The sequence below is a fragment of the Mustela erminea genome, chromosome 11, assembly GCF_009829155.1.
Source record: "Mustela erminea isolate mMusErm1 chromosome 11, mMusErm1.Pri, whole genome shotgun sequence".
Classification (NCBI taxonomy): Eukaryota; Metazoa; Chordata; class Mammalia; order Carnivora; family Mustelidae; genus Mustela; species Mustela erminea.
In genome coordinates, this window is record NC_045624.1 from 18,732,869 (window position 1) to 18,758,978 (window position 26,110).

The 26,110-nt window shown below is 43.4% G+C and overlaps 1 protein-coding gene and 1 long non-coding RNA gene across 3 annotated transcripts in view; one reads left to right on the forward strand and one right to left on the reverse strand.

The window, feature by feature from the left end:
• The window catches only part of EXOC4 (exocyst complex component 4), a 725,477-nt gene that overhangs the window by 174,085 nt on the left and 525,282 nt on the right, over positions 1–26,110 (reverse strand). The gene's annotated exons all lie outside the window — the stretch shown is intronic.
• Positions 518–6,528, forward strand: LOC116568839. Its single transcript, XR_004276761.1, has 3 exons — positions 518–596; positions 1,235–1,242; positions 6,517–6,528. It is a non-coding gene; the product is annotated as an uncharacterized LOC116568839 (long non-coding RNA).

The window sequence follows — 26,110 nt, forward strand, 5'->3', positions numbered from 1 at the left end:
TCATGTTTCAGACTGGGGTTTCTCAAATAAAATCCCAATTCCTAATAGGTGGTTTGCTTATTTCAAAATAATATTTAGTGAAACAAAATTCCAGTATAGCCATATGTGTTATATAATTCCTTACACTCCCATCTCTGATTTTTCTAAAATATATTCGAATACAGAAAAAAAGTGAATAAAGACACAAATGTTCACCTAAAACATAAATTCATTTAAAATAGTTCATATACTTAAATGTAAATGCAAAGCTATAAAGTCCAATTAAAAACATAAGGGAGAAACAGGCTCCTGCTCAGCAGGAAGCCTCATGTGGGGCTTGATCCCAGGACCCTAGGATCATGACCTGAGCCAAAGGCAGACGCTTAACCAACTGAGCCACAGAGTAATCAGAGAGATAAACCATGAGAGACTCTTAACTATCAGAAACAAAATGAGGGCTCGGGAGAGGAGTTGGGTGGAGGGAGGGGGTGATGGGCATCAAGGAGGGAACGTGATATGACGAGCAGAGTGCTACACACAACTGATGAATTACTGAATTCTACGTCTGAAACTAATGACGTTACTATATATGGGCTAACTGAATTTAAATTAAAAAAGTAGGGGAAAATCTACATAAATTTTGGTTTGTGATTTAGATACAACATCCAAAGCTTAAATCCTGATAAAAATAATAATGTGGAATTCAGGAGGTTTTGACATTTGCCACAACATGGATGAACCAAAGGGGTGTTACGCTCAGTGAAATAAGAAAAAGACAAATACTGTATGATTCACTCAAATGTGGAATCTAAAAAGCAACAAAACAAAACAAAACAAAACCCCCAAAAAACAAAACAAAAAACAAAAAGCAGAAATAGATCCATAAACACAGACAACTGGTGGTTGCCAGAGGGGAGGGAGGTTGGAAGATGGGCAAAATGGTGAAGGGGTGGTGACTTATAGGCTTCCAGGTGTGGAATGAGTCAGTCATGGGGACAGAAGGCCCAGCATCGGGAGTATAGTCAGTGATTCTGTGATAGCACTGTGCGGTGACAGACGGTAGCTGTACTTGCGGCGAACACAGCATAGCGTGTAGAGCTGTGGAATTACTATGTTGTATTCCTGCCTACTGGAGCAGAATCCATAGATCTGAATGTAACCTCATAACGACTCATTACAAATTAACAACTCACCATCATTAACATCAACCTTTCTATTTAGCAATAAACCATGCCTTTAAAGACTATTATACCAGGAAGAAAAGTCTGTAGCCACTTAAATGGCTCCAAACCAGCATGGTATTTTATGATTTTATATAGCTTTTCTTATAGAGAGCAGCAGCTATGAAACCTCAGTGCTTTGAATAAAAAGTAGCAGTAGATTCATTGCTGTTAATTTCTGCAATTGCTAATTTGTTGCTTAAAATAATGGGAACCAGAAAATCAGACATACTTGTCCAGAATAGGCTTTGACTAAGAGTCTGTGGGTAAAGCATATGGGCTCTGGTACCTACCTTCATGAGGGCCACTATTTATGAAACTCGGCAGCTTTCAATTTTGCTTATACTCATCAACTTCTGGCACTTATTTTCTTAATCAACCCCCCACTTAGAGGCAGTAAAAATCAAAGGACATCTCTATCCTCTCCAAAAACCATGTGTGCAAAAGCCAAGTGTACACAAAGTACTATGAATATTTTGGTAAATGAGAGCGGATTCATGATCTAGATGTATTTTTCAGATACCTGTGATAAAATTTGAATTTCTTGAAAGCAAAACCCAGTCTTACTCATTTCTGTGCACCTCCGAGAACCTACACATAGTTAGCTATTGATTATTATTTATTTCTTGAAATAACCGCTGCCTTATGAGAGACGTGACAGTTGAGCTAGTAATATTTAGGTGAAAAAATATTTAGGAGAAAAAAACATACACAAGTTGATACCATGTATGGCTTGCATACAGTGCATTTAGGTCAATGATGAAATTACAGGTATGTTGAGGCTCTTGAAAAGTTTAAGTGCTGTCCAGCGTTCTGAATAGCTTCTAAGGAATTTCCAGATCACTTCTGGCTCTGCTCTCCAGATGATGAGTATTAGTATTCTTTCAGAACTACAGATTTTTTTTTTTGAAATGGATAGGAAGAGCATGTGCCCAGCACGGAGCCTGATGCAAAACTGGATCTCACGACCCTGAGATCACGACCTGAGCTGAAATCAAGAGGCTGATGCTCTGTGGACTCAGCCACACCCAGGCAAGTCCCTTAGGACCTAAACAATTTAAATTTCATGCCTAAAACTCGGAAATAAAGAGGAAAAAGAGCAACAACATCCATTAAGCATTTCTGTGCCTTGCCTATATCCTAAACACTTTACTATTTGACTTTCTTCAATTCGCCAACATTTTTCTGAACCATTATGTTCCTTAGTGTGAAACCAAAACTATTAGACATCGAGATATTTGCCCAAAGTCACATGGCAGCTATACTGGCGGGGGGCGGGGGGTGGCGTGGAGGGGAGAGGGGACAAGTTTTGCTTTTAATTTGGATTCACTTTCCCTCTTGCGAATGGCCAAACACCTCCCCGGAGACCCCAAAGTTTTTCATTGTAAGTGGCACTTTTGAGGAAGGAGGAATTGCTGGCTGGCTTCTTTTCTTTTAGAAATTCTAGTTGATGGTCTCTTCTGCTCCGTTAGCTTGACTGCAGCTCGCAGTAGCACTGTGGAAAAAGAGGCTGAGCGAGGAGACGTGAGCTGGCCGAGGCGAGCCGGGCTGCGTGACCAGCTGTTCCCAGCACTGCAATGCTGAAGCCTATTTCTGACTCATGCTGTTTACAGCTTCGAGCTGGGCGCCTCTCAAGGACATATGGGCACTGGCCTACAGGCTTTGCAGTTTTTCAGAGGGGAAAACATATCTACGGGGCGGCTGGCCTTCAGAATTGTATCTAAAAAGCCAGCAGAGAATAGCCTGGACTCCGTGAAATGGCCAATATTTGACCTTGTTTGACCTCTAAAAGGAGCCATTTTCTAACTTCCCCGAAGCATTCTGGATAGGTTCTAAGGAATTTCCAGATCGCTTCTGGCTCTGTTTTCTAGATGATGGTACTACTACTTGTTACAGAATTTCCTGCATTTTAAAAAGCTCCAGCATGCAAAACGATGACAGCTACACTTCAGAGCGCCCAGTGCCTTTTCCAGTCTGTGCCTCCTTTCAGCTTCAGAATCCAGCACACTGATCACACACACACACACACACACACACACACACACACACACACACGAACTCCCTGCTTTCTCAACTCTTCAAGCTCTGGGACGAATCTCTATTGTTAGGTCATTTGTTCTGTCTCCAGAAGGATTTTTGCGACTTTACTCTCTTAAAAACAACAACAACAACAACAACAACAAAAAACAACAACAAAAACCCAGCAAACTGTCCTAACTGATCAAGGATGGCACGAAAGCAGCTCTCTGGTCTTGACTTCAATCTGATTTCCTCCCAGTGCTAATGACTGGAAGCCACTACCCTGTGAATAAACCCATTTAGGTCTCCTAACGCCAGCTGCAAGTAGGAAATTAGAGTAAATGGGAAGGCATGCGCGGCGGCAGTTTCAGCGTGGGTACCCGGATCCAAGAGCTGCTCATCCATTAACCAAACAGCAGCACTTGCAAACCCAGCGGGAACCAGTGGCTCCCTGCTGAGAAACAGAAATTAACTTTGTGAGGAGATAATTTGTCTTTAGATGGTTGTCATATTCAGCAAAGCTCTCTCAGGGTGAGGGAGTGGGAAGAGAGGAAGGGAAGCTCCTGACAATCCAGCCACATATCAAACAAAAGCTTATCAGGGAGCCAGGTGGCATCGAAGATTGATGTTGTGCCCGGGCTACCTCTGGGACACGTCCCTGAAGTGTAGCAGGAGCTGTGATGACTTCTAATGGCTGCTTGGAAAAACGAAGACTGTACAAACAATGGTTGTACATTTAGCTCAACCAGAAAGGAACAGGAAGACAAGTGGACTGAGGCACTGGGAGAACACATTGGTGCCAGTGGGTGGGGTTTTGCAAGGTTTTGGGGGGAAGAGTCAAGTGGCCAGAGGGGACCAAAGATGGCGGCAGAGAGACCTGCTGGAGCGGAAGGCTGTCGCGGAATGAGCGATTAGAATTTGAAATGCATCCTGGGACCGGACATTAAGCTGCAACAGGATGCCACGGGCTGTTCCAAACAGATGAAGCAGAAGACATGCCTAAGAAGGTGACACCGTTCTGATTTATTTGAAAATACTTTAATACCACCGGGTGTGGATTAAGTGCCGTGCGGCAGAAGCACAGGAAGACTCTGGGGCCTGGGAACTGAAAAGAACCCCACTTAATTTCAGAATCAACACACCTTGAGCACCTGCAAAATGCTGAATCCCTACCCTCAAGGAGTATCCAAGTTGTTTTCCACAAGGCACTTGGGGCATCGCAACGTCATCAGAGCCATCTGGCAAACAAAAGATGTCTCAGGGTGTTAGAAGGCAATCATCCAGGTAGATCAAGGGGAGGTATTACTTTCCAAAATGTTCTACTTTTCCACTGAATTTCTAGCTTTGGATCAGAACCTACCAAGGAAGGAACTTGAATTTGGAGGCCTGGGGAAACAGGAAGGAAGCAGCCTTGTGGGTTTCAGATGCGCCACCTGAACTGGCCACAGCCCCACCAATTCCAATTGATGGCCACCTTTACAAACCAAAGTGATACAGTATAAAAGGGATAGCAGATTAAAAACATCACGTATGTGTTTATTCAACAGACCTTTTCTGAGCCCCTCTACACAGCAGATAAGGCACTAAGGAGATCCATAGGCAGTGAGAATACAGTCTCTCCAGCTTTAATTCCCACACTTGTGGGTGACAGAGAAGAAGATAAGCAATTACAAAGGAGGCGATGTCACAAGTTCGTAAATGACAGTGTCAGGAATAAGGCCTGGGCAGTCTGTCCCAGGGGCTTAACCAGCTCCAGTCACTACAGCACCACACGTGTATTTTCCCATTTACGCGTGCGCAGAACTTGCATTCATAACGTATTCTTTTATGCATTATTTATTTAATCCCCATACAGATGCTGCAGGGGTCAAATTACAGTTGACCCTTGAACGGCATGGGTTTGCATTACGTGGGTCCACTTATACATGCACTTTTTAAAATACAGTAGAGTACTGTAAATATATTTTCCTCTTACATATGATTTCTTTTCTCTAGCTTACTTTATCCTAAGATTATATAATATATGCAACACAAACGATATGTTACAAGGCTTCCTGTCAACAGGAGGCTCCCAGAAATTTGCTTTTGGAAAGTCAAAACTTTACATGGATTTGCTGCCTGGGCAGGGGGGAGGTCAGCATCCCTGACCCCCACATTGTTCAAGGGTCAATGGCATAGGCTCAAGGAAGTATGGCTTCCTGTGGAAGGCCACGCAGCTTGTGAGTAGTAGGGGTTGGATCCATCCCCATTCTAATTTCAAAAGTCTTGGTTTTTTTCTTTAAGATTTTATTTATTTATTTATTTATTTGAGCAAAAGAGAGAGAGGGGGAGGGAGCAAGAGCAAGGGGAGGCACAGAGGAAGAGGGACACGCAGACTCCATGCTGAGCATGGAGCCCTATGCGGAGCTCGATCTCAGGACCCTGAGATCATGACCTGAGCCGAAATCAAGAGATGAACGCTTAACCGACGGAGCCACCCAGGCACCCCAAAGTCTATGCTTTCTTAACTGTACAGGTCATCTTCTTAAAATCAATATTCACCCAGGGTTTGGTCATGTTCCAGGTCATTTAATCTTCCAGACAAGGCTGCAAGGTAAATATCTCGGACTACAGGCAAAGAAATCAAGGCACAGTGGTATTAAGGGATAGTATCCATTTACATTGGCTAAAAAGGGGTAAAGCTAAAGGCTCACAACCAGGTCCCAGAATCTGAATCGAAGCTTGTCACACTATGGAGTACACATGCAATGATAGTTCACCAGTGTTCTCAAGTGTGAAGGGGAATGCAGGGTTGACTAGTGCGACGTGCACATGAAACACAGAAGCTGACGTGATGCCTACTCTCCTGTCACTGGTTGTTTCTACTCTCTCCCCAAAGGAAAAGGTAGACATTATGCTTTTTAGAATCATTCATCATTCTACGATAAGAATATTATTACATCACCATTTGGGCACTTAGCACAAAGAACATTAATTTGGAGATCTGAAGGTTGTAGACTGAACTATGGATCTCAAGGCCCTACGCTCAGAGCCACATACCTCCAAATGCAATAGTGCCGGCATCATGAGAATAGAGATCAAGAAGCAATCCTGTCCGCCCAGCCAGCGGAGGACATACGGACATGGCTGTTCTTCTATCTTCTTTTCATATCTTATTGGACAGAAGAGATCTTTCTACTAGAGTAGAGATTAGCAATTAAAATTCACAGGTGAAACTAAGTTGTTTTTCGGGTTCAGATTATTAGATCCATTCCAGGAGGGCTGGTGATTTGAGAGGGGTTGAACAAGGAATAGAAAGTGGCAAAATTACTCTCTATTAATAATGCCTGGGAAAAGCTCATAAAACATGAGAAGCAACAGCCCAGTTCTCTTGGGGGCTAAAAACAGCTGACTTGGCAGGACCCTAGGAATGGGGGAGGTATTTACAATACCATGGTCAGCTGGAAGGACAGCGCTGTGTTACCTACTTCCTGCAAGTAAGAAAGACACGGGGTCATTAGTGACTCGCAAGACATAGGGGTCATATACCACCCAAGATTCTAGCTGATGGTCTAGATCACAGAGCTCCTTCTTTTTTTAAATTAATTCCAAAAGACAAGTTCTTTTTTTTTTTTTTTAATTGATTTCTAGGGAGTCAAGGAAAGAAATAGTGGGGAGGACATCCCCCAAAAGCAGCAGCTGAGAGGGACTATTTGACGACAGGGATGGGGTGAGGTTAAGAGGCTCCAAAGTTTAACGTGCTTTGGGGCCCCACAGAGTCTCTCAATTTTGCTGATGGCTGCGCTTGTGTTTTAAAAATAAAATATCTGCTGAGTGGATTAAAAGAGTGAATTGAATTCCCGAGGCTCCGATTACCTTTCCCTTTGCCAGTTTTTATCGGCAATGATCAGTCAGACTGTCAGGTCTGATGTAAACTTTTTCCCTCTTGCCCTCTTCTTAGCTTCAGAGCATATGAAGTACAGATTAATTTTTTTTTTTCTCTTTTGAACAGTTGAGCCCAGGAGGAGAATGTGCTAGAAAAATACTCCATAACCAGGATACCAATAAGAGAGGGCAAGGACGTGTGAGGGGATGCTGTCCTCAGGGTCTTTGGGTCCCTTCCCTGCATCAGTCCCCGGGGGTCCCCACAAGCCCTGTGTCTCAGAGCTCCACCCCCACTCACCCAGAGAAACAGGAAGCCAGATGGTCCGTGCCTGGAGAGGCAAATGTACGGGGACACTGCTAGTATGTTATCGTGAGTCCTCTCCCCAGAGTCAAATGGGATGGACTGTGTCACATACACCCTCTCCCAGGAGTGCTGCCTCTCTCCGATGGGGCTGCTGCCCACCAGCTCCCTGGGAGGGCTGGGCTTCTGTGTGTAGCCCATCTCGAGCGCTGGGCATTCTACGTCCGTAAGACAAACGCAAACACGGTGTGACCACCGGGGACTGTGAATTGCCAGAACCTGCTAACGAGTGCCCGTGTGCTCCCAGACAAGCCAGGGAAGAACACACCCGGACAGGGGCTCTCGATGGGGAGGCAGGAGCAAAGCCTGCGGTAGGGAACGGTGCAGTATGGACGCCGTTCAGCCGACATGAACCGACGGGTTCTCCTGAGGTTAAACCTGACCGTGAAGCAGGAAGGGTCTCTAGAACAGGATCTCTATGCCCCCAGAGATGGAGATGAACATGAGCACAGGGGCAGGGCTCAGTGAACACTTGCTGAACTGGACCAAACAGATTCAAGATGTCTGAGTAGCGACATCAGACATCTGGGGCCTCGGGGTGCCCCAAGCCTCATGCTAAGCAACTCAGATGTTAAGGCAAAGAAAGATTTTCTTTTCCCATAAAATCGAGGCGGTGATTACGAAAACCACAGATGTGCTCTTGCCAATAACAAGGTTAAGAAGGAGCGGAATGCACGAGAAGCCAGCCAGCTCCACGAAGCAGGTGCTCCTGCTGGTGACTAGGCATGAAGTCAGCCCCCCGCAGGCCGAAGAACGGCACCGCTCCCAAGAAGCCGAGCCCGCCGTGACTGCCTGACACCCAAACGGACTGCGCTTAACCTCAGGCTAGAATTGCTTACTGGATTCTGAACGTGAGGAGCAAAAAGGCAGCTAACTGACTCAACCTCGCTTCCAGGAACTTAGTCCATCTCAGATCTCCTAGGCCTATAAGGGGGACACTTCAGAGCCAAGATACTGACGGTCCTGTATGTATTTATTATTATGTTTTGTCTTCTTAACAAGTGACCGGCCCCTAGGTCACTGTGACAGGGCTCAACAAGTACCAACTCATTTGGGGCGAATTCATGGGAGGCAAAGGTGTCAAGGGACAACAAGTGATGCTTCTCCTTTCTCTTAGAGACAATGCTTTTATCAGAGACGACCCCATGAGTTCTGCTTACTCCCTAACCTCCGCCCTGACTGGAGTCAGGAAGATGCTGTGATTATTGACTCGTTTTTTAAAATGGGAGAGAATGGATTTTAAGAAAGACTAGATTAAATGTCAATTATCTTTTGGGTCATAAACATTTAGTAAAGCAAATGTGATGATGTAAGAGCTATCGTGCATTCAGGAAATTGTTATGCTAATTTTCTTTTCTTACAAGATTAGTAGAGTGAGTGAGCTGTAGGTCTTCATGGATCTTGAGGGCTATGCTTATGGTAAAAATATGGGGAAGAAGACAGCTCATGGAGTCAAGTATTAGCAGGCAGCTGAAAAGCTACCTACTGAGAAGGGTTGCTTATTGGGTTCTTTAAACTCGAAGGGACATTCACAATACACTACGGTCCTTGGAAATAACTTGTACAACAATTTTCTTGACAATTTTGAATAAGGACATATAAGATTTATTAAATTTTAAAAACCCAGTCAACTGAGACTACTGTAATCAGTATTGATGATAAAGCCAGCATTCAACATTATCCTGACAAGCAGGAAAACAAAATTATGGAATTTAAGAGCAACAAATGTTTTCCCCTTAAATTTCAAACAGCTGGTTTTGTCAAGAGCATTAAGGGAAAAAAAAAAAAAAAGGCTGAGGATTTTAATTTATTAAATATCAACAGGACCTAGAATTTGATCAGGTTTAGAAAAATAACAGCAACAACCAAAAATTTCTGACCTGAATTAATAGCAGTAGACTATCCCATCAAACGCAGATCACTGTCCTATCAAGGGAGATCAATAGATGAGAACTGCCCTGTAGAAGTTCATTTCACTCTCTGCTTCTCTTACTTCTCTGCACTCCACCACGTGGTCCTTCTTCCCCGTGACACCACGACCCACAGAGGCTCACTCCTGGTTCCTCGGTATCACTCAAGAACAGTTCAAACATCACCTGAGAGTCTGTCCCTCACCACTGATCGAAAGCAAGCCACTTTTTTCCGAAACACTTTCTGGCCTAACAGATGTTCCTGTTTTATTACCTATATACCAGTGTGGACTACTGGAGATCATCATCGTTACTTACTTATTTTCTGGTTTCTTTTTCTGCTACTACACTATAAGCTCCATGAAAACTCTGACCTGCCTCTTATTGCCTGCTGTTTTCCCACTGTTTAACATGGTGCCTGAAGCAGAACAGGGAATCCAGAAGTAGTTGCTCAATGAAAAGTTAAACGTCTGTGCTTGGCAGACCACAGCCGACTGTGTTCAGCTTTAGGTATCTCATTTGGAGAGGGTGAATATCAATTATTCAGAGGAGAGTAATTAGGATGAGAAACTTCCTCATATGAGGAAGAGATGAATAAACTGGGAATTTTCCATTTAAAGAAGAGACAGCTACTGGGAAACATGATAATTATCTTGAAGAAACGGAAGCGAACTTGCTTTGCTAATACTCCAGGTGGCAAAACTAGAAACAATGGATACAGTACAGAGAAACAGAATTTTGGTTCAATCACAAGGAGGAACTTTGTTTAAAAAAGAAGACAAAAACAACAACAAAAAAGGACAGGAGTGTAGCGATGCAGTGGACTGCCTGGGGAGTGCCAAGTTTCCTGCTAACGTGGGTATTCGGCAAAGTCGGGACGGCCATCTGATGGAGGTGAAGTAAAATGGATTCTGACAGATAGGCGCACTGGGGAGGTGACATAGGTAACCTTTAAGGCCTTCCAGTTCTAAATACTATGTTATTCTGGAAGTCTGTTCATATATAAGTGTGATACTTCTCGAACACAAGGTCCTTGTGATACTCTTCTGAAAACATATTCATTGGGAAACAGTGTATACTGTGTCCAATTTTGGAATGTGCTACTGTAAAAATACCTGTTTAATGTTAAAAGTAATTTTGTCCCCCAGCCCATTTTTACCTTGTTAATGGTTCTCATGCAGCACCATTAACACCCACAACTGGATCCTGCGGAACGCACTTTGGGAAATGTCAGCCTATGCTATGGATATAATATTCTTCCTTCCTTAAAATGCCCTAAGTTGTTAGAACTTGCTAGAAGATGCTAGAACTTCTAATTCTGGTCAGTGACAAAGCTTTAGGCTGAAAACATGGGAGTTCTGCAGGATCCAGAGAAAAAAAAAATTTTTTTTAAAGATTTTATTTATTTATTTGACAGAGAGAGATCACAAGTAGGCAGAGAGAGAGGAAGGGAAGCAGGCCCCCTGCTGAGCAGAGAGCCCAATGTGGGACTCGATCCCAGGACCCTGAGATCATGACCCGAGCCGAAGGCAGCGGCTTAACCCATTGAGCCACCCAGGCGCCCCAAGACCCAGAGAAAATTTTAAAAATTTTTGCAGTTTTATAAAGGTAAGTAATCTATGTATCACAGGAATTGGTAGTGTTTTGTTGGTTTAGAAGAACACAAACAGATCAAAGAAATTGACATTCTATTGAAAAATAGTTCCTGAACATATTTATATTATATGAGTTGTTTCTTTGAACACTGTGCCCATGAATAACTAACATATCCTTAGCTGCACAATATTGAAAACATTAATATTTTATATGCTGAAGTGCTGAGACATGAACATTCAAAAAAAGTATATTGTCAGAGCTGACCAAAGCCAAGAAAATAAAATGTAGGGTTTTCTTTTTTTTTTTTTTTTTAAGATTTTATTTAATTATTTGAGTGACAGAGAGCATGAGAGGGGAGAGGGTCAGAGGGAGAAGGAGACTCCCCACTGAGCAGGGAGCCCAATGTGGGACTTGGTCCCAGGACTCCAGGATGATCTGAGCTGAAGGCAGTCACCCAACCAACTGAGCCACCCAGGCACCCAATAAAATGTAGCTTTTAGGGAAAGAAACTCTCATCTTTTGTTTCATGGTGTGTTAATTTGGTGAGAATGCAAAAGATTGAAATGATTCATTCAGTCAATAAGTTTTTGAGTACCTACCTTGGGCTAGAGAGGTAGTTACACCATAGAGATTTATGAACACTCTAAACCCAGGTTTGATTTAATTTTTAAAAATTTTTTTAAAAAATTTATTTGACAGGGGCGCCTGGGTGGCTCAGTGGGTTGAAGCCTCTGCCTTCGGCTCGGGTCGTGGTCTCGGGGTCCTGGGATCGAGCCCCACGTTGGGCTCCCTGCTCGGCGGGGAGCCTGCTTCCCCCTCTCTCTGCCTACTTGTGATCTCTGTCTGTCAAATAAATGAATAAAATCTTCAAAAAAAAATTTATTTGACAGACAGAGATCACAAGTAGGCAGAGAGGCAGGCAGAGAGAGAGAGAGAGGAGGAAGCAGGCTCCCTGCTGAGCAGAGAGCCCGATGTGGGGCTCCATCCCAGGACCCTGGGATCATGACCTGAGCCGAAAGCAGAGGTTTTAACCCACTGAGCCACCCAGGCGCCCCCAGGGTTTGATTTATTGACCTCCTCTCCCTGCCCCACTCTTTACCCCAGAGAGCAAGTTGCTGAATATTCACCAAAACACCCCTGGATTAAAAACTACTTTCAAGTCCCTAAGCTTCAGATTGAAATAGAGGAGAGCATCATTGAAAGGTTAAAGCTACACACCAACATCTCTGTACTCTGGTATTCTTGGCTTCTAAAAGGTTCTCCCATACCCCAAAAATGTATTTACTTCTGACAAAACGTTTTCAGTCAAGAAACATGTATTAGAAATAGCATAGGCAAGACTTGAAGGGCTCAAGACAATGCAATGTATGCTTTTAAAGACAGCGATCAGACCAATTAGAAACTATGTTACACAGGATACTTCATTCTATATAAGATACCATATCTTCAACTGCTGTCCCTTATGAAACATGATGACAAGCCAGCTTCACTGGTGTTAAAATATGGAAACTGGGAACATTTCAGCATGGTGTCCCTTGAGAATACCAAATCCTTCCTTGAAAGTTTAAAAGTTTCAAATTGAGAACATTTAGATGGTAAGGACACCATCCACAATACCAATCTCGCCGCTGACTGTCAGGGTTGATGGAAAAGGTATCACAGACAACGTGGACATCATCTTCCTTCTCCTGCCTGACCTTCCTGAAACTGTATACTTGGACAAAAGGAGCCATTTCTGATTTCTTCCCTTTGCTATGTGATATGTTGTTAGGATTTCAAATTAGAATCATATGCATATGAACCTTCCAGGAACAGCCTATCTCTCTCAGTGTGGGGGTCCTGAGTTTCAAGATACAGTTTCCAGAATGTAGAAGGAAATACTGTTTACAGAGTACTTCCTAGTGAGTAAGTCTTATTCACCTATATCCTTCCATTTAACTTTCTACGAGAGGCATGACAAGTGCTATTACGATAAATTTTATGAATAAATACACAAGTGATGAGACCCACTAAAGACCACATTGTGATGATATGAGTTTAAAGTCTATGTGAAAATCCAGCTCAAAATCCAGCAATCTTACCACTATACCAGGGGTCAGTGGTCTCAGCTATGGTCTGTGGGCCAAATCTGCCTGCCACCTGTTTTCGTCAATAAAGTTTACTTGGACGTGCATTCATTACAAACCCTCCCGTTACAAAGGCAGAGCTCAATAGCTGCACGAGAGACCATGTGATCTGCAAAGGCTAAAATATTTACCATCTGGCCCTTTATAGAAAAAGTTTGCTGACTTCCACGTGGTGGGTGAGGGATCCTAAATTTCCATCAGCAAAAGCAGCAGCCCTTTCAGTCTAATCTGTAGTGGGGCAATCTACAGATACCGGGTCCTGCGAAGGGGCTCGCTAGACCCTGAGCACCACCAGGGGGAGACACGTCACCCACACAAAACCACACCTCAGCTAAGGGTGGGCAAGAAGCTGTGCTTCCAAGATGTTCAACTAACGTGGCATTAACGGCCTATGATTTCCATTATCGCCATTTTGAGGTTTACAGGAAACTGCAGAAAATAAACTGAGTAGAAAGACAGAACTGAAGTCTTTAAAGATGAAGTGAAAGCCTAACGTAATGAAGCAAGCAGCTGACAGGGCTGGAAATAAATTTTATCAAATTCCAGGCTCAGCTTGCTTCTAGCATTGTCATTCCTCCAATTTCCTTTCACTCTAGCCTCTGTTTCTTTGCTTGACTGAAGCCCAACTATGGAGATATAAAATAAGCATCATTTTTTTTTTTTTTGCTATAAATTAAAATGTTCCCCAGTGTGTGCACACATGTGTGTGCATGTACACGTATGTGCATGTGTATATGTGCATGCACGTATGTGGGGGGGAGTGACGAGTTGAAAGCAGTCATCATAGAATTCATTGCAAGGTTTTCTTGGTTTCTTTCTTTCTTTCTTTTTTAAGATTTTATTTATTTGAGAGAGAAAGAGATAGTGAGAGAGGGAACACAAGCAGAGGGAGTGGGAGAGGGAGAAGCAGGCTTCCCACTGAGCAGGAAGCTGGATGCGGGGCTTGATCCCAGGACCCTGGGTTCAAGACCCGAGCTGAAAGCAGATGCTTACCAATGGAGCCATCCAGGCACCCTCTCTTGGTTTCTGATGGTGAAGAGACACCTGCCTTTTATGTTCTTTTAAATTCTCGAAGACTGACAAGTCCAGCCAGTCAACCAGAGACACTTCATATCGCCCCTCACAGCCAAAAACCAAGAGTGCCCCGTCTGCACTCCGACACCTCTGGGGCGAGACCAGATTACTGTGACTTGTGTTCCTGACATGATTCAAGAATGAACCTTTAATCTGTTACAGTATGCAGAGCCTCCTTTAACTCAGTGCATGGCAACAAGGAGTGTAGCGTTTTGTTTCAGCCAAGCTCCCAAGTGGTCTCCAGGCAGATGTGATTTGCTGGGGGGCAGGGGAATGGCGTGGCTGGAACACGTGGCAGGAGATGTGCACCAGAGGGCTGCCGCTCGTGAAATGTTTCTGTCAGGGCGAGAGCCCACCAAGACCCAAGAAAGGGTTTTCTGACCTTTCTGAGAGAACCAGATTTTGGATGGTCCGGGAGCAGTCTAACCCACAGATGTCTCGGTGAGTACCATGGACAGAGGCTCTGTTGCCCACCCCGCTGTCTCTGGTGGTTGGCCACACTGAAGTACATTTCAACTGAATGGAATGTTCTGTCCCCTCTCGTAAGACGGCCCAGGACACAAGATGTGTGTGGATGCTGTGGCAGCACTCCTGCACTAGGAAAACAGCATAAAGCATGTGCCTTCCTAGTCAGAGTCGGCCTCCACAGCATCATTCTAAAGAGATGACAGTTCAGCCACTCCATTCCATATAAAGATAAAACACGCAGCATTCCAAATCGAGGTTCCCATGACGTTGAGGCTACCTACCATACCAATGTTAATTTCAAGACGTTTTAAGTTTGGACTTTCAGGTTTGAGTTAAGGAGAGGCTCTTTTAAGACAAAACAAAATCCGTATGAGAATGATCAGAATCTATTACAATCAAAGTAGAAAATTTCGTGTGGTTTTCAGGTAAAACACAGACATTTTCAGGAGGTAGTGTAGATCTTTCTAGTCAGAAATGGCCTTCTGAAGCGGATTTTAGGTATGGTTATAAACATGGGGGGAGTGGATCTGAGGAAAAGGATGAAGCAATGCTGTTCCTCTTCTGGAAGCATGAGAGAGAGGGATGGCCAAGGACAGGGACAGGAGACTGAGCAAGGACGGCCTATGTCAGACTGGTAAGAACACAATGTGTGGTGGAGGAAATGCTCAGTGAAGTTACACTGGATAAGAAAGTAAAATAGAGTTTGTATCATTCGAGGTGACTGCTGGAACTAATGAGTGGGAAGATGGGCAACAGCGATTTTCTTGACAGGTTGTGGGGGAAAGTGGTGGTGATTTATACTCACCTGGAGAAGTAGGTATGAATAATGACCTTTGGGTAGAAAAAGAATGGGCCTGACAGGAGCGAGAGCTACAGCAGAAAAGGCCTCGCCCAGTATGGGGACAACATTCCTGGTCTCAACAAATGCCATCTTTCCAGTCTCCAAATTAAAAACTTGGGTGCATCGTAGACCCTGGCTCTCCACGCCCAACAGAAGCAGTGGCCATGCGATTCTACCGCCCAATCCCTTTCATGAACACTCTTCTATTTCCTACTGCCTATTTCAGGTTTTCATCTTTAAAAAAAAATCCTCTTATTGTTAAATACAACCCATATATTTCACAGTAACATTTATATGAAAAGGCTTATGATAACATATGTTCGTGTTAACCATGAAGCAAACCCCTAATGGAACCACCAACACTGTAAAGAAACACAACCTTCCGGTACCCCAAGCCCTCCCCTGACAAAAGCATCTCTCTTCCCACCTGTGGCAATCTTTGTAATCATCTTTTTCCTGCTATTCTGTATGATTGTACCACTTGAGTTTTACCACTTCCCTCAACTATAAAGTATAACTTTGCTTCTTACTGATGGAATGATATTTACATATTCTTTTGTGTCTTGCTTCTTTTTCTGAGTGTTCTTTTGTTAGATTCATTCAGAGGGTGTGTAACATGCAGTTTGTTCATTTCTACTGCTGTAAGGAATTCCATCACAGGTATATACAATGTATCTCTGTTCCTGAATGCCCTACCCTCTATCATGCCTCTGTATTTTGTTCAGGTCTCCTCCTCTCCTTTGAATATGTCTTACCTTTCTGGACTCAGCTAAAGTATCTTCTCCTTTATGAAACCTTTCTTGAATGCCCAGTCCCCCTACTGAATCCCAATGGGCCAAGTGCTCATGTAGACAGAACATGGCCGGCCTAACAGTGATTTGTGGATATGTCTGTCATTCTCTTCTCAACAATAAACTTGACAGCAGGACACAGGTCCTTTTCATTTCTGTGGCTCCCTATCTTACACCATGCTCTGTTTTGAGTACCTACAAGATACATGTTGGCTCAACACATGCAAGGAGATGTAGACAACTTTCAAGTTTCACACTTGAAACCTCAAAGAAATAAAGTACACGTGACCTAGATCAACAGACAGACTTAAAAACTGAACTGCTACGCTAGCCTGACACTCAGGAGTTTGGGTTTCAATCTTCACATACAGCAAGATTTGGAGACTGCAAGATTTGGGGGCTGGCACGAGCCCTCCACGGCTGATATCCTAAAGCTCAACACTCTTAAATCACTACCACATTTGGTTGTCATTCTTTGTTGATTACCAACTCATACGCCTATCTCTCAGCTGCCGGGAGACGGGCAAATGCTAAACGATCTCGCCAAGGAAAATACAGTGAAAATGAATTTATTAAGAGTGTACATTCTTCACCGGAGCACAATCTTCAAAGCAATATGCCGCACTGTCATTATCTCATTACAGTAATTTCAACACTTGCTCCTGTTAACTTATTAAAAAACATTTTAAATCATTTTCTTCATTGCAGGCACAACAAACTATCTCATTACCCAAATATGGATTGGTGCCAAATGATATGGCAAGGGATGTGATCAAAGAAATGCACACAGGCAGGCAAGAATCAGGGTTCGGAGAGAGACATGCCTAGAACAAGACAGAACTGTAAACCACTGCCTGCCAAAAGGGGAGTGGGTTTTCAAGTCGTTGTCATTGTACAACAATGTCGCGTAAACATTGGGACGAAAACCTTCAAGTTTTAGAAATACACACATCAGGGCGCCTGGGTGGCTCAGTGGGTTAAGCTGCTGCCTTTGGCTCAGGTCATGATCTTGGGGTCCTGGAATCGAGTCCCGCATCAGGCTCTCCACTCAGCAGGGAGCCTGCTTCACTCTCTCTCTCTCTCTCTGCCTGCCTCTCTGTCTGCTTGTGATCTCTGTCTATCAAATAAATAAATAAAATCTTTAAAAAAAAAAAAAGAAATACACACATCATCTCAAAGACACCGTCTAAAGCAGGGGTTGGCATACTCTGGCCACCAGCCACATCCAGCTGCTGCATTGTTTTTTGTTAAGGCAAGTTTTATGGGAACACAGCCACACTCACCCGTTGACACTCTATCCGTAGCTGCTTTTGTACCATGATGGCCCAACTGTTCAAACACAGGCCATACGGCTCACATAGCTGCATGGAAATATTTGCTCTCTGGCCCTTTACAGAAAAAGCTTGTTGGCCCGTGGTGTACAGCCTTCTAGTCAAAGGAGGGCTCACAGACCGGCAGCTTCGGCATGGCTGGCGTGCTGGTTCAAAATGCAGAAACTCGGGAAAGAATCCCCTGGCAATGAACACGGGGATTAAAATTTTAGAAGCATGGTTCTGAGGAACACAGTACTGGAGATAAATGAAGTGACACAAAAGAGGAGGGCCTACTACTAGACTGACAATATTTTATTACTGGACAATGGAGGAGAAGGCTATTGGCAGAGATCTGCATAAAGACGAAGAGGAAGAAAGAGGTAGATGGAAAATTATGGAGAGCATTAAAGATTGTATATGAAGGGGAGAGATTTCTAGAATCCATTTATACCCCTACAGAGGATGGGACACACAGAAGCTACTTTACCCCAGATGGCGGCAGGTTATTTTGGTAAAAGAACCATTACTACTGAAAGCAGGTCTAGGTCCTCTCTCATCTCCCAGTGCAAAAACAACAGGTAAGTAAGAAACAAATTTGCCCATTTCAACCAAGTCCATTTGGTTGTCATATTCATTTCCTTTTTAAATACTCCATTTTCCCTGGGTAACAGGAAAATTGTTTTTCCAATAAGGCAAATGGGTTATGATTTGCTCCCTGAAATAAACATGTTATAAAGCCCACTTTAAATCTCTATTTTATTAGGTGTTATTTGTGTTCCATTTGTAACAGGCTATATGCTGTCATTCTGGGTTTGCTTGACCCAACACTGGAAGGCCCAGACAGAGATGAATACCATTTCCTCTCAGGACTACGACGCCTGATCTATCATTAGGTTTATATCTCATATCCTCACATTTTCTAAGTTCTCGAGTTGGCAAGTTTTCACATATCCAAACTATACACCTCCAAAGAGAAAAACAACAATATCTGAAGATGCACAAGAACCGTTCTGTGACCTTCCTTCCGCCCAATGGACAGCGCAATTCGGCCTGGTGAAAACCACACGTTAGAATCCAAATCCTCAATGGAAAATGGCTTCGTGAGATGGAAAAAGGATGTCAGGCAGTAATTTGAGAGGAAAAGTTATTGCTCCTGTGATAGCAACTGGGAGTTGCTCGGAGACAGTCACTTTCTGCTCCCAAACATGTCCTGCGTTGGGCATGTTGGACACACCAGGTAGAAATTATATTCAGGCAAAGGCAATCCTTTGTTTAAGAACTTTCAGACGGGACTGTCTTTGATTTAGAGGTGACACACTGACTTCTGACACAGAAAATTGATATTTTTTTTTACCCCTCCTCCTCTTTGAATTAGATCTGACGAAGAAGGAATGTGGCTGACACTCGATGGTCTTTCTTCAGAACATCAGGGAACGTAACAGCTGGAAGGTCATTCTGAAGAGGACCAGTATCCCTTGTTTAGAGATGAGAGGTACAGGCCCAGAGAGGTTAAGGGCACTGCCCAAGTCATGCCATGAGTGGGTAGCAGATCATCAACGTATGCAATCCTGGAGGGCAGTTTCCGCTTTTAAATTCGGCACCCTTTTTTTTTTTTTTTTTAAATTTTTAAGATTTATTTATTTGAGACAGACAGAGAGAGAGAGAGAGAGAGCGAGCGCTCAAGAAGGGGGAGCTCGATCCCAGGACCCAGGGATCATGACCTGAGTCGAAGGCAGATGCTTAAACGCCACCCAGGCGCCCCTCAATTTTGCACTTCTTAACTCTCAGTCTGGAGCCTGGTCCACAGCAGGCATTCAGACCTTGTTTGTCCAGCTGCGCTGAGAGCCCTGAATTCCAGTCCCAAGTTTTTTCCACTGTACCAGGCTTGTTCGTGTTTAACAATGGATTAATCTCTCTTTTATCTTCCAAAAGAATCAGAAGTCATATTTCAAATTATGCTTTTACACAGGTGTAATTAAATCTTTAAAAGGTGGGATGGCAAAGAAATTAGAAGCTGGAGCATAACAGACATTTTATAACCTGCAAATGCCAACAGCAGGCAGCCCGCCCTACTCCGCCCCCCTTCCCCCACAGTATAGCGGCAATTATATTCCAGGGTGAATAATATAATTATCTAAATGAAACCAGGAAGGGGGGGAAAAAGATGCACCATAAAAGGATTAGCTGCTCAAGGACTTGTGGTTGGGGAGGGAGGAGGACGGATCTAGGCTGACAATTTCATAAAGTAGCCATCAATTATTTAAATCACTGTGACTTTTCAGACAGCACTCTGGACAGCAAGGGAAAAAACAGTCTAAAATGTTGAAAACCATAAATTAGGAGAGAGATGCTTGTTATTTGGTTTTGGAGTGGAACGTGCTCTGCCTTTAGAGGAAGGAGCAAAATGGAAAGCAAAGTCACCCGGAACAGCAGGGGCTGCAAGATGTTACTGTTGTTGGAAGTTCCGCAGAACAAAATAGTTTCCTTATGATACAAGCGTCGGGGCTGCTAAAAACCCAATGTAAGTACATTACTCAGGACGTGTAGGGTAGCGGGCTTCCCACAATACCACAGGTAGACCCAGAAAGCGGACCGGGTCAGCAGAAGAGGGGCCTGGATTTCTACTACTGGAGCTGCCACGTATCAGATACGTCACGTTAAACCAGACTCTGAACGAGCTAAACTTGATTCCAGTCACAGAGCTCTACAGTTCTTTGGGAGTCTAGTCTTTCTAGGATAGAAAATACCAACACTCACTGGGGAAAATGTATACGGTACCACACACGATCTTTCTCTAAACGGCGTGAGGACACACACAGTATTTGTCTCGCGTATATAAGTTCGGTTACAACATTCCTCGTCTACAAAGTCGTATGTCTGTTATCTAAGTAAACCAGCATGTGTCTCTACGTTCAGGAGTTGAAAGGAGTAAGGAAGTAGAATTAAAATAAATCTAAAATCTGTGCCAATACCTGAAGTATTTGTATTTGCTAAGCTAGCTCCATAGCAATGGGTTATTTCTATCCAGGTACAAGGTCTGCAGCTGGCTTAGAACTCAGGAGGTCAATCTGGTCCATAGCTTCATGAGTCAATTAACTTGGTCTTCCCTAGATACAGTTAGTTGGGAAAGAGTTAAAACAGTCTTCGATCGAGTCAATTGTGATTTTTCTCTATAAAACCACTCCATAAAAAAGCAGACATTATAAATATATAACTAGTCACATAAATATTTAACTGATGCATTTTAGACAAATATATGAACTACAGCAAGACTTTAAAAGATACAGTTACCCAGGGACTAATTAAAACCACTCACCAACTAAATTGTAACATTATAAATTACAACTTAGCTCTGAATTCTTTTGTCTTTCACTGAAAGAGAAATCTTTAATTTTCTCTTATTTCTGTTCTGTACATCAAAAAGTTTCTGATCACCGGCAGCTTACAAATTTCTTGGCATGCTGGGTGTTGCAGAAAGTTCTCTCTTCACTTAAAGTTTGGTCCCTCTGTCTATACTCCTTCTACCCTTTTAATTCCTCTACAGACAAAGGGGATTTGCTAACTCACTCAAGCTCCTGAGCTCGTGCTATTTATTTTTACTATTTATCAGATCACTGGACATTCAAGAGGGATGTGGTCGCACCACCTCTTGCCCATTCCACCTCCCAGGCTGTAAACACATTTTTCTTCTGGATCCATCTACTTCCACACTGACTGGTACACAAATCGGGCTCCAATTGGCCCAGCTAACCCTGCTGTCTGACATTTAAAGGTGTGTAGGCAGAAAACCAGAGGCCCCTTAATAGACCCCTGGTATCGCTTTCTGGATGTTAAACATGAAAGCTCTTCTCGAAAGACACAAGCTCCGCTCTAGACAAAGCAAGGCTTCATTCCCATGAGGCTAGTTCCTTTGGGGTTAGCTCCTTCCTGGAGCAGGAACCCCAAATCCCAGAATAAACATACTTATTGTTGGCACTGAGCGACCTGGGCAAATAATTTTATTCGTTCTTTTGGCCTCTGAAATCCATGTTTCCAGAAAGCAAAAAATCCCTAGTCATTTTTCCCCCCTTCTAATGGGCAGCAGCTGTTTATTCAGCCTTACGTGGATTCTCTCTCCTACTATTTGAGTTGGAAGAAGACAAAGGGTTAAGTTCGGAAGGTGTCCATCACCAGTGAATTCCTAGGATGATCTTTGCAGACAGAAAATTTTTGTACCGCCTGACTCGCTGTCTTTACTTCGGCTGTAGCAGCAGGTCTTTAGCAAGTTGGTTTTACTGGGTGGTGGGGTTGGAGGGAGAGTGTTTCTCCTGGAAAGGAATGCTAAGTGTTTTTTTCAAAATAGAACCTAGTGTTGTTTTGTTTTGTTTTTTTAGATTTTTATTTATTTGTCAGAGAGAGAGAGAAAAGAGCAAGTGACAGAGAACACTCACATAGGCAGGGGGAGTGGCAGGCAGAGGGAGAGGAAGAAGCAGGCTCCCGGCTGAGCAAGGAGCCCAACAGGGGACTCATCCCAGGACCCTGGGATCATGACCTGAGTCAAAGGCAAAAGCTTAACCGACTGAGCCACCCAGGCATCCCTAAGAGTAAGTTTTAAAATGTTGTCTTGAATAAAAAATGAATAAGAAGTTGACTTAAAATAAATAAATAAAATAAAATAGTACTTAGGAGTAAATTTGAATATTCTTTTACTTTTGCCTTGTTCTTATACGCAGTTTACTGGTCATGTTCATACTTTTATTAAAGCACTTACCACGGTGATATGTTTGTTTATTTATAAGTCTGTCCTCACCACTTTCACAACCCCACTCATCCTCACAACTTCCGGAAACAGCTAAAAACAATATCCAATAGATCTGAAAACTTATGATCACACAAAAACCTACGGGTGGATGTCCATAGCAGCTTGATTAATAACCATCATAAATGAAAGCAACCAAGATGTCCTTTAGTAGGTGTAATGGATAGACACATTGGTATATCCCCATCACATGCCACATGGAATACCACTCAGTGATGAAAAGAAATGAGCTATGAAGCCTGGAAAATCCATGAATGACTCCTACGCATACTGCTAACTAAAGAATCCAGTTTGCAAAAAGCTAAATACTATATGGTTCTGGTTACATGAATCCTGGAAAAGGCAAACCCGTAGTTACTGTAAAAAGATTAGTGATTGCCAGAGAGGTGGGCAAAGGGGAGATGCGTTGAAAAGACCAAACACAGAGATTTGGGGGATAAGGGACAAGGGAAAGGAGTGGTAAAAGCCATTCTGTGTGATGCTATAAAGGCAAACATATGACGTTACTTATTTTTCTAAAAATTTTGTTTATTTATTACAGAGAGAGAGAGAAAAAGAGAGAGAGAGAGACAGAGAGCACAAGTAGGCAGAAGGGCAGAGGGAGAGAGAGAAACAGACTCACGGGTGAGCAGAGAGCTCGATGCGGGATTTGATCCCAGGATCCTGACCTGAGCTGAAGGCGGACACTTAACCGAATGAGCCACCAGGTGCCCCTATGACCTTATGTATTTGTCGAAACCCACAGAACTTTTAAGCACGGAGAATGAACTCTAATGTATGCAAATTAAATACAATAATTTAGGGAGGTTAGGGGATCCCAGGATGTAGTGCAGAATGTGACAAAACCACCTAACTGCATTACAAAATGCACAAAACAATCTTCTTGAAAGGAGTAGGAGAAAAAGGCGCTGAACCAAGCAATTTCAGAAATCAGGATGTAAAACTAAAGGAAAAGAACTGTATATAAGAACTACACATGGGCTGATAAAGCTGCTTCCCACAAGGGCACGGACTAAAAATTCTGATACTGCTACAAGTTTGCTGGCTAGAACAGTCAAGCCAACGGGTGGCGGATGGCAAGGGGGCAGGTGGTTTACTGTTGGAGAGGGAGGTTTCAGATAAATAAGGTAGGAGGAGCAAGCCAGAGTGACCCACACACTAATGCATTACAGTTGGAGACACCAGTATAAACTCATTTTTAGCTTAGGATGTAAATGCACAAGAAGCGCCTGAGTGGCTCAGTCTGTTAAGTGTCTGGTTCAGCTCAGGTTGTGATCTTGGGGTTGTGGGATCGAGCCCTGCACTGGGCTCCACGCCGAGTGGGGAGTCAGTTTGAGATTCTTCCTTCCTCTTCCTCGGCCCCTCCCTGCCCCTAAAATAAATGAATCTTTTTAAAAATATGTAAATCCAAGTAGCCACATGTAGAAATATGTATGGATAAAAATATACATGAGGGTTAGTATAAATGCATATAGTTCTTTCCTCGATCAGTTGAGAAGACTGAGAAGTAAGGATATACCAAGTAGCAGCCATCACACCGAGTCCCCAGATCTTGGCTGCTAATATTGTTCTCCAGTAACAGCCAGCTGGAGCTCCCTGGGAAAATGCCTGATTCCAGGACTGGGGCAGAAAACATATAGATGGGGCGTGGAGCACTTTGTAATGTCAGAAAACAAGGAATGCTAAAAAAAAAAAAAAAAGAAAAAAAAAAAAGAAAAAGAAAAAAAAATCACAAAGGTGGGGACACAGGAGAAACAAACACCTGCAAGAGCTCCCAGTGGTCAATGCTGGAACAATCTGAGCAATAAAAACAAGGCAGTCTTGCATTGTAAGCCTGCTGTCTCCAATGAAAACCCATGAATCCATACTGACATAGATTAGAAGGACGGAGGAAGAGTAACTTTGTAGTGGAGAACCCTGATGAACACTGACTCAGCCAGGTGCCCAAGGTTAACTTTTTTTTTTTCTTTTAAGATTTTATTTATTTATCTGACAGAGAGACCCAGCAAGAGAGGGAACACAAGCAGGGGGAGTGGGAGAGGGAGAAGCAGGCTTCCCGCAGAGTGGGAAGTCTAACGTGGGACTCGATCCCAGGACCCCGGGATCATGACCCAGCCGGCGGCAGCCACTTAACGACTGAGCCCCACCCCCCCCCAACTTTGACAGTGGTAAGTCTTGTTGATAGCATGTCTTCTGATATGACATGTGATAAGAGTGGCACTTTACCTCTGGGGTCTTCCGCCTGGAAACACAGACCCTCTTGTCAAATCACAAGAAAAACATCAGATCAAACCCATATTGCTGGACTTCCTACACCATACCACCCACTGTCAAGACCATTTAAAAAAAGGGAAAGTCTAAGAAACTGCTGTATCTAAGGGGAACCCAAGAAGTTAAGACAACTAAATACAAGGTGTTGTCCTGGATGGTATGCTGGAAGAGAGATATGAGGTAAAAAACAAGGCAATTGGAATAACTACAGACGTTAGTAAGAACATAGCAATATGGTTTGTTAAATGTAACAAATGCACCCAACTAACAGAAGATGCTAGTAACAGGAAACAAGGCATGGACTACCAGAGAAGTCTCTGTAATATCTCGGCAACTTTTCTGTAAACCTCAAACTTCTTGAAATAAAAAAGCTTAATAAAAAAACCAAATACTTAATGCTACCTTCCTTGCAAACAAGACAGGTTTGCTTCTGCAAAGTATAACTCTAACTGTGTAATCCAGAGACCACCCTCTGAGATAACTGTTGGCAACTTCCGTTTTACTCATTCACCAATGAACACCTACTATGTATCAGGGATTCCTTTTGGCTCTCGGGCAAAATTCTAGAAGATGGAAGAAAAGGAGATACTGCTTGTTTCAAGAGGCAAGAAATGAACGGATAGCTCAGCCCTCTCTACACAGGCAGGCTGTGCATTTGGTAAAGTCTTGGAAGCCAGGGGGCAAACATAGCGCCCAAGGTCACCAGAGCACGTCTGCGAGCACCTGATAGGCAGCCCTGACCTTGTAATGACCAAGGGGAGAACAAATGAAAATGTGCTTTGTGGAATCAAAGGAAGAAGCAATTAAGCTCCTGAGGCTGAAATGGGGGCAAGGAGAAGTCGTATGTGTCCAGTGAAGAGAGGTACAGAAAGCCTTTCATTTAAGTGCTGTCATCTGAATTTGACTTAGCTATTTGCAAGTGAATATATTCAGGGTATTCTGGGCTCCAAAGATATGACCATCCGTCACGGGAACAGCTGTAACTACGGAGGGAAGAGAAGCAGATAAAAATGAGGAAGAAAAAGAAAGGGAAACTAGAGGCCTAGATGGATTTTTTTTTCCTTCTCAAAAGACTCTATTTCCAGTATGCACAATCCAAAAAGGACATAATGACACACAGATAACCTGTTAATGAGCTAGCTGCATGCTGCCTTTTCCCCAAAGCAGAACTTTACTGACAGAGCTCCTGGGTGTCTGAAAAGGTAATAAAGGAGAAATATAGAGCTCAATCTTTAAACACACATGAACATGTGGCAACCAATGGCTGCTCCCGTGGACAGGGGCGGTGAAGAACCCCAGCCACTGTGCAGGTTCGAAGAAAAGCCTGGTAGAGCACAATGCTTGTCCGAGAAGGTCAGCCTGTCTGACCAACTGTGACAAGCAATCCAAACAACGACTTCAGATGCTGAGCTGAGCAAAACGTGGGAGCAGCCAGGAGGTCACCACCTGAAGCTTGGGTCTGGAGTGCAACACTCATAG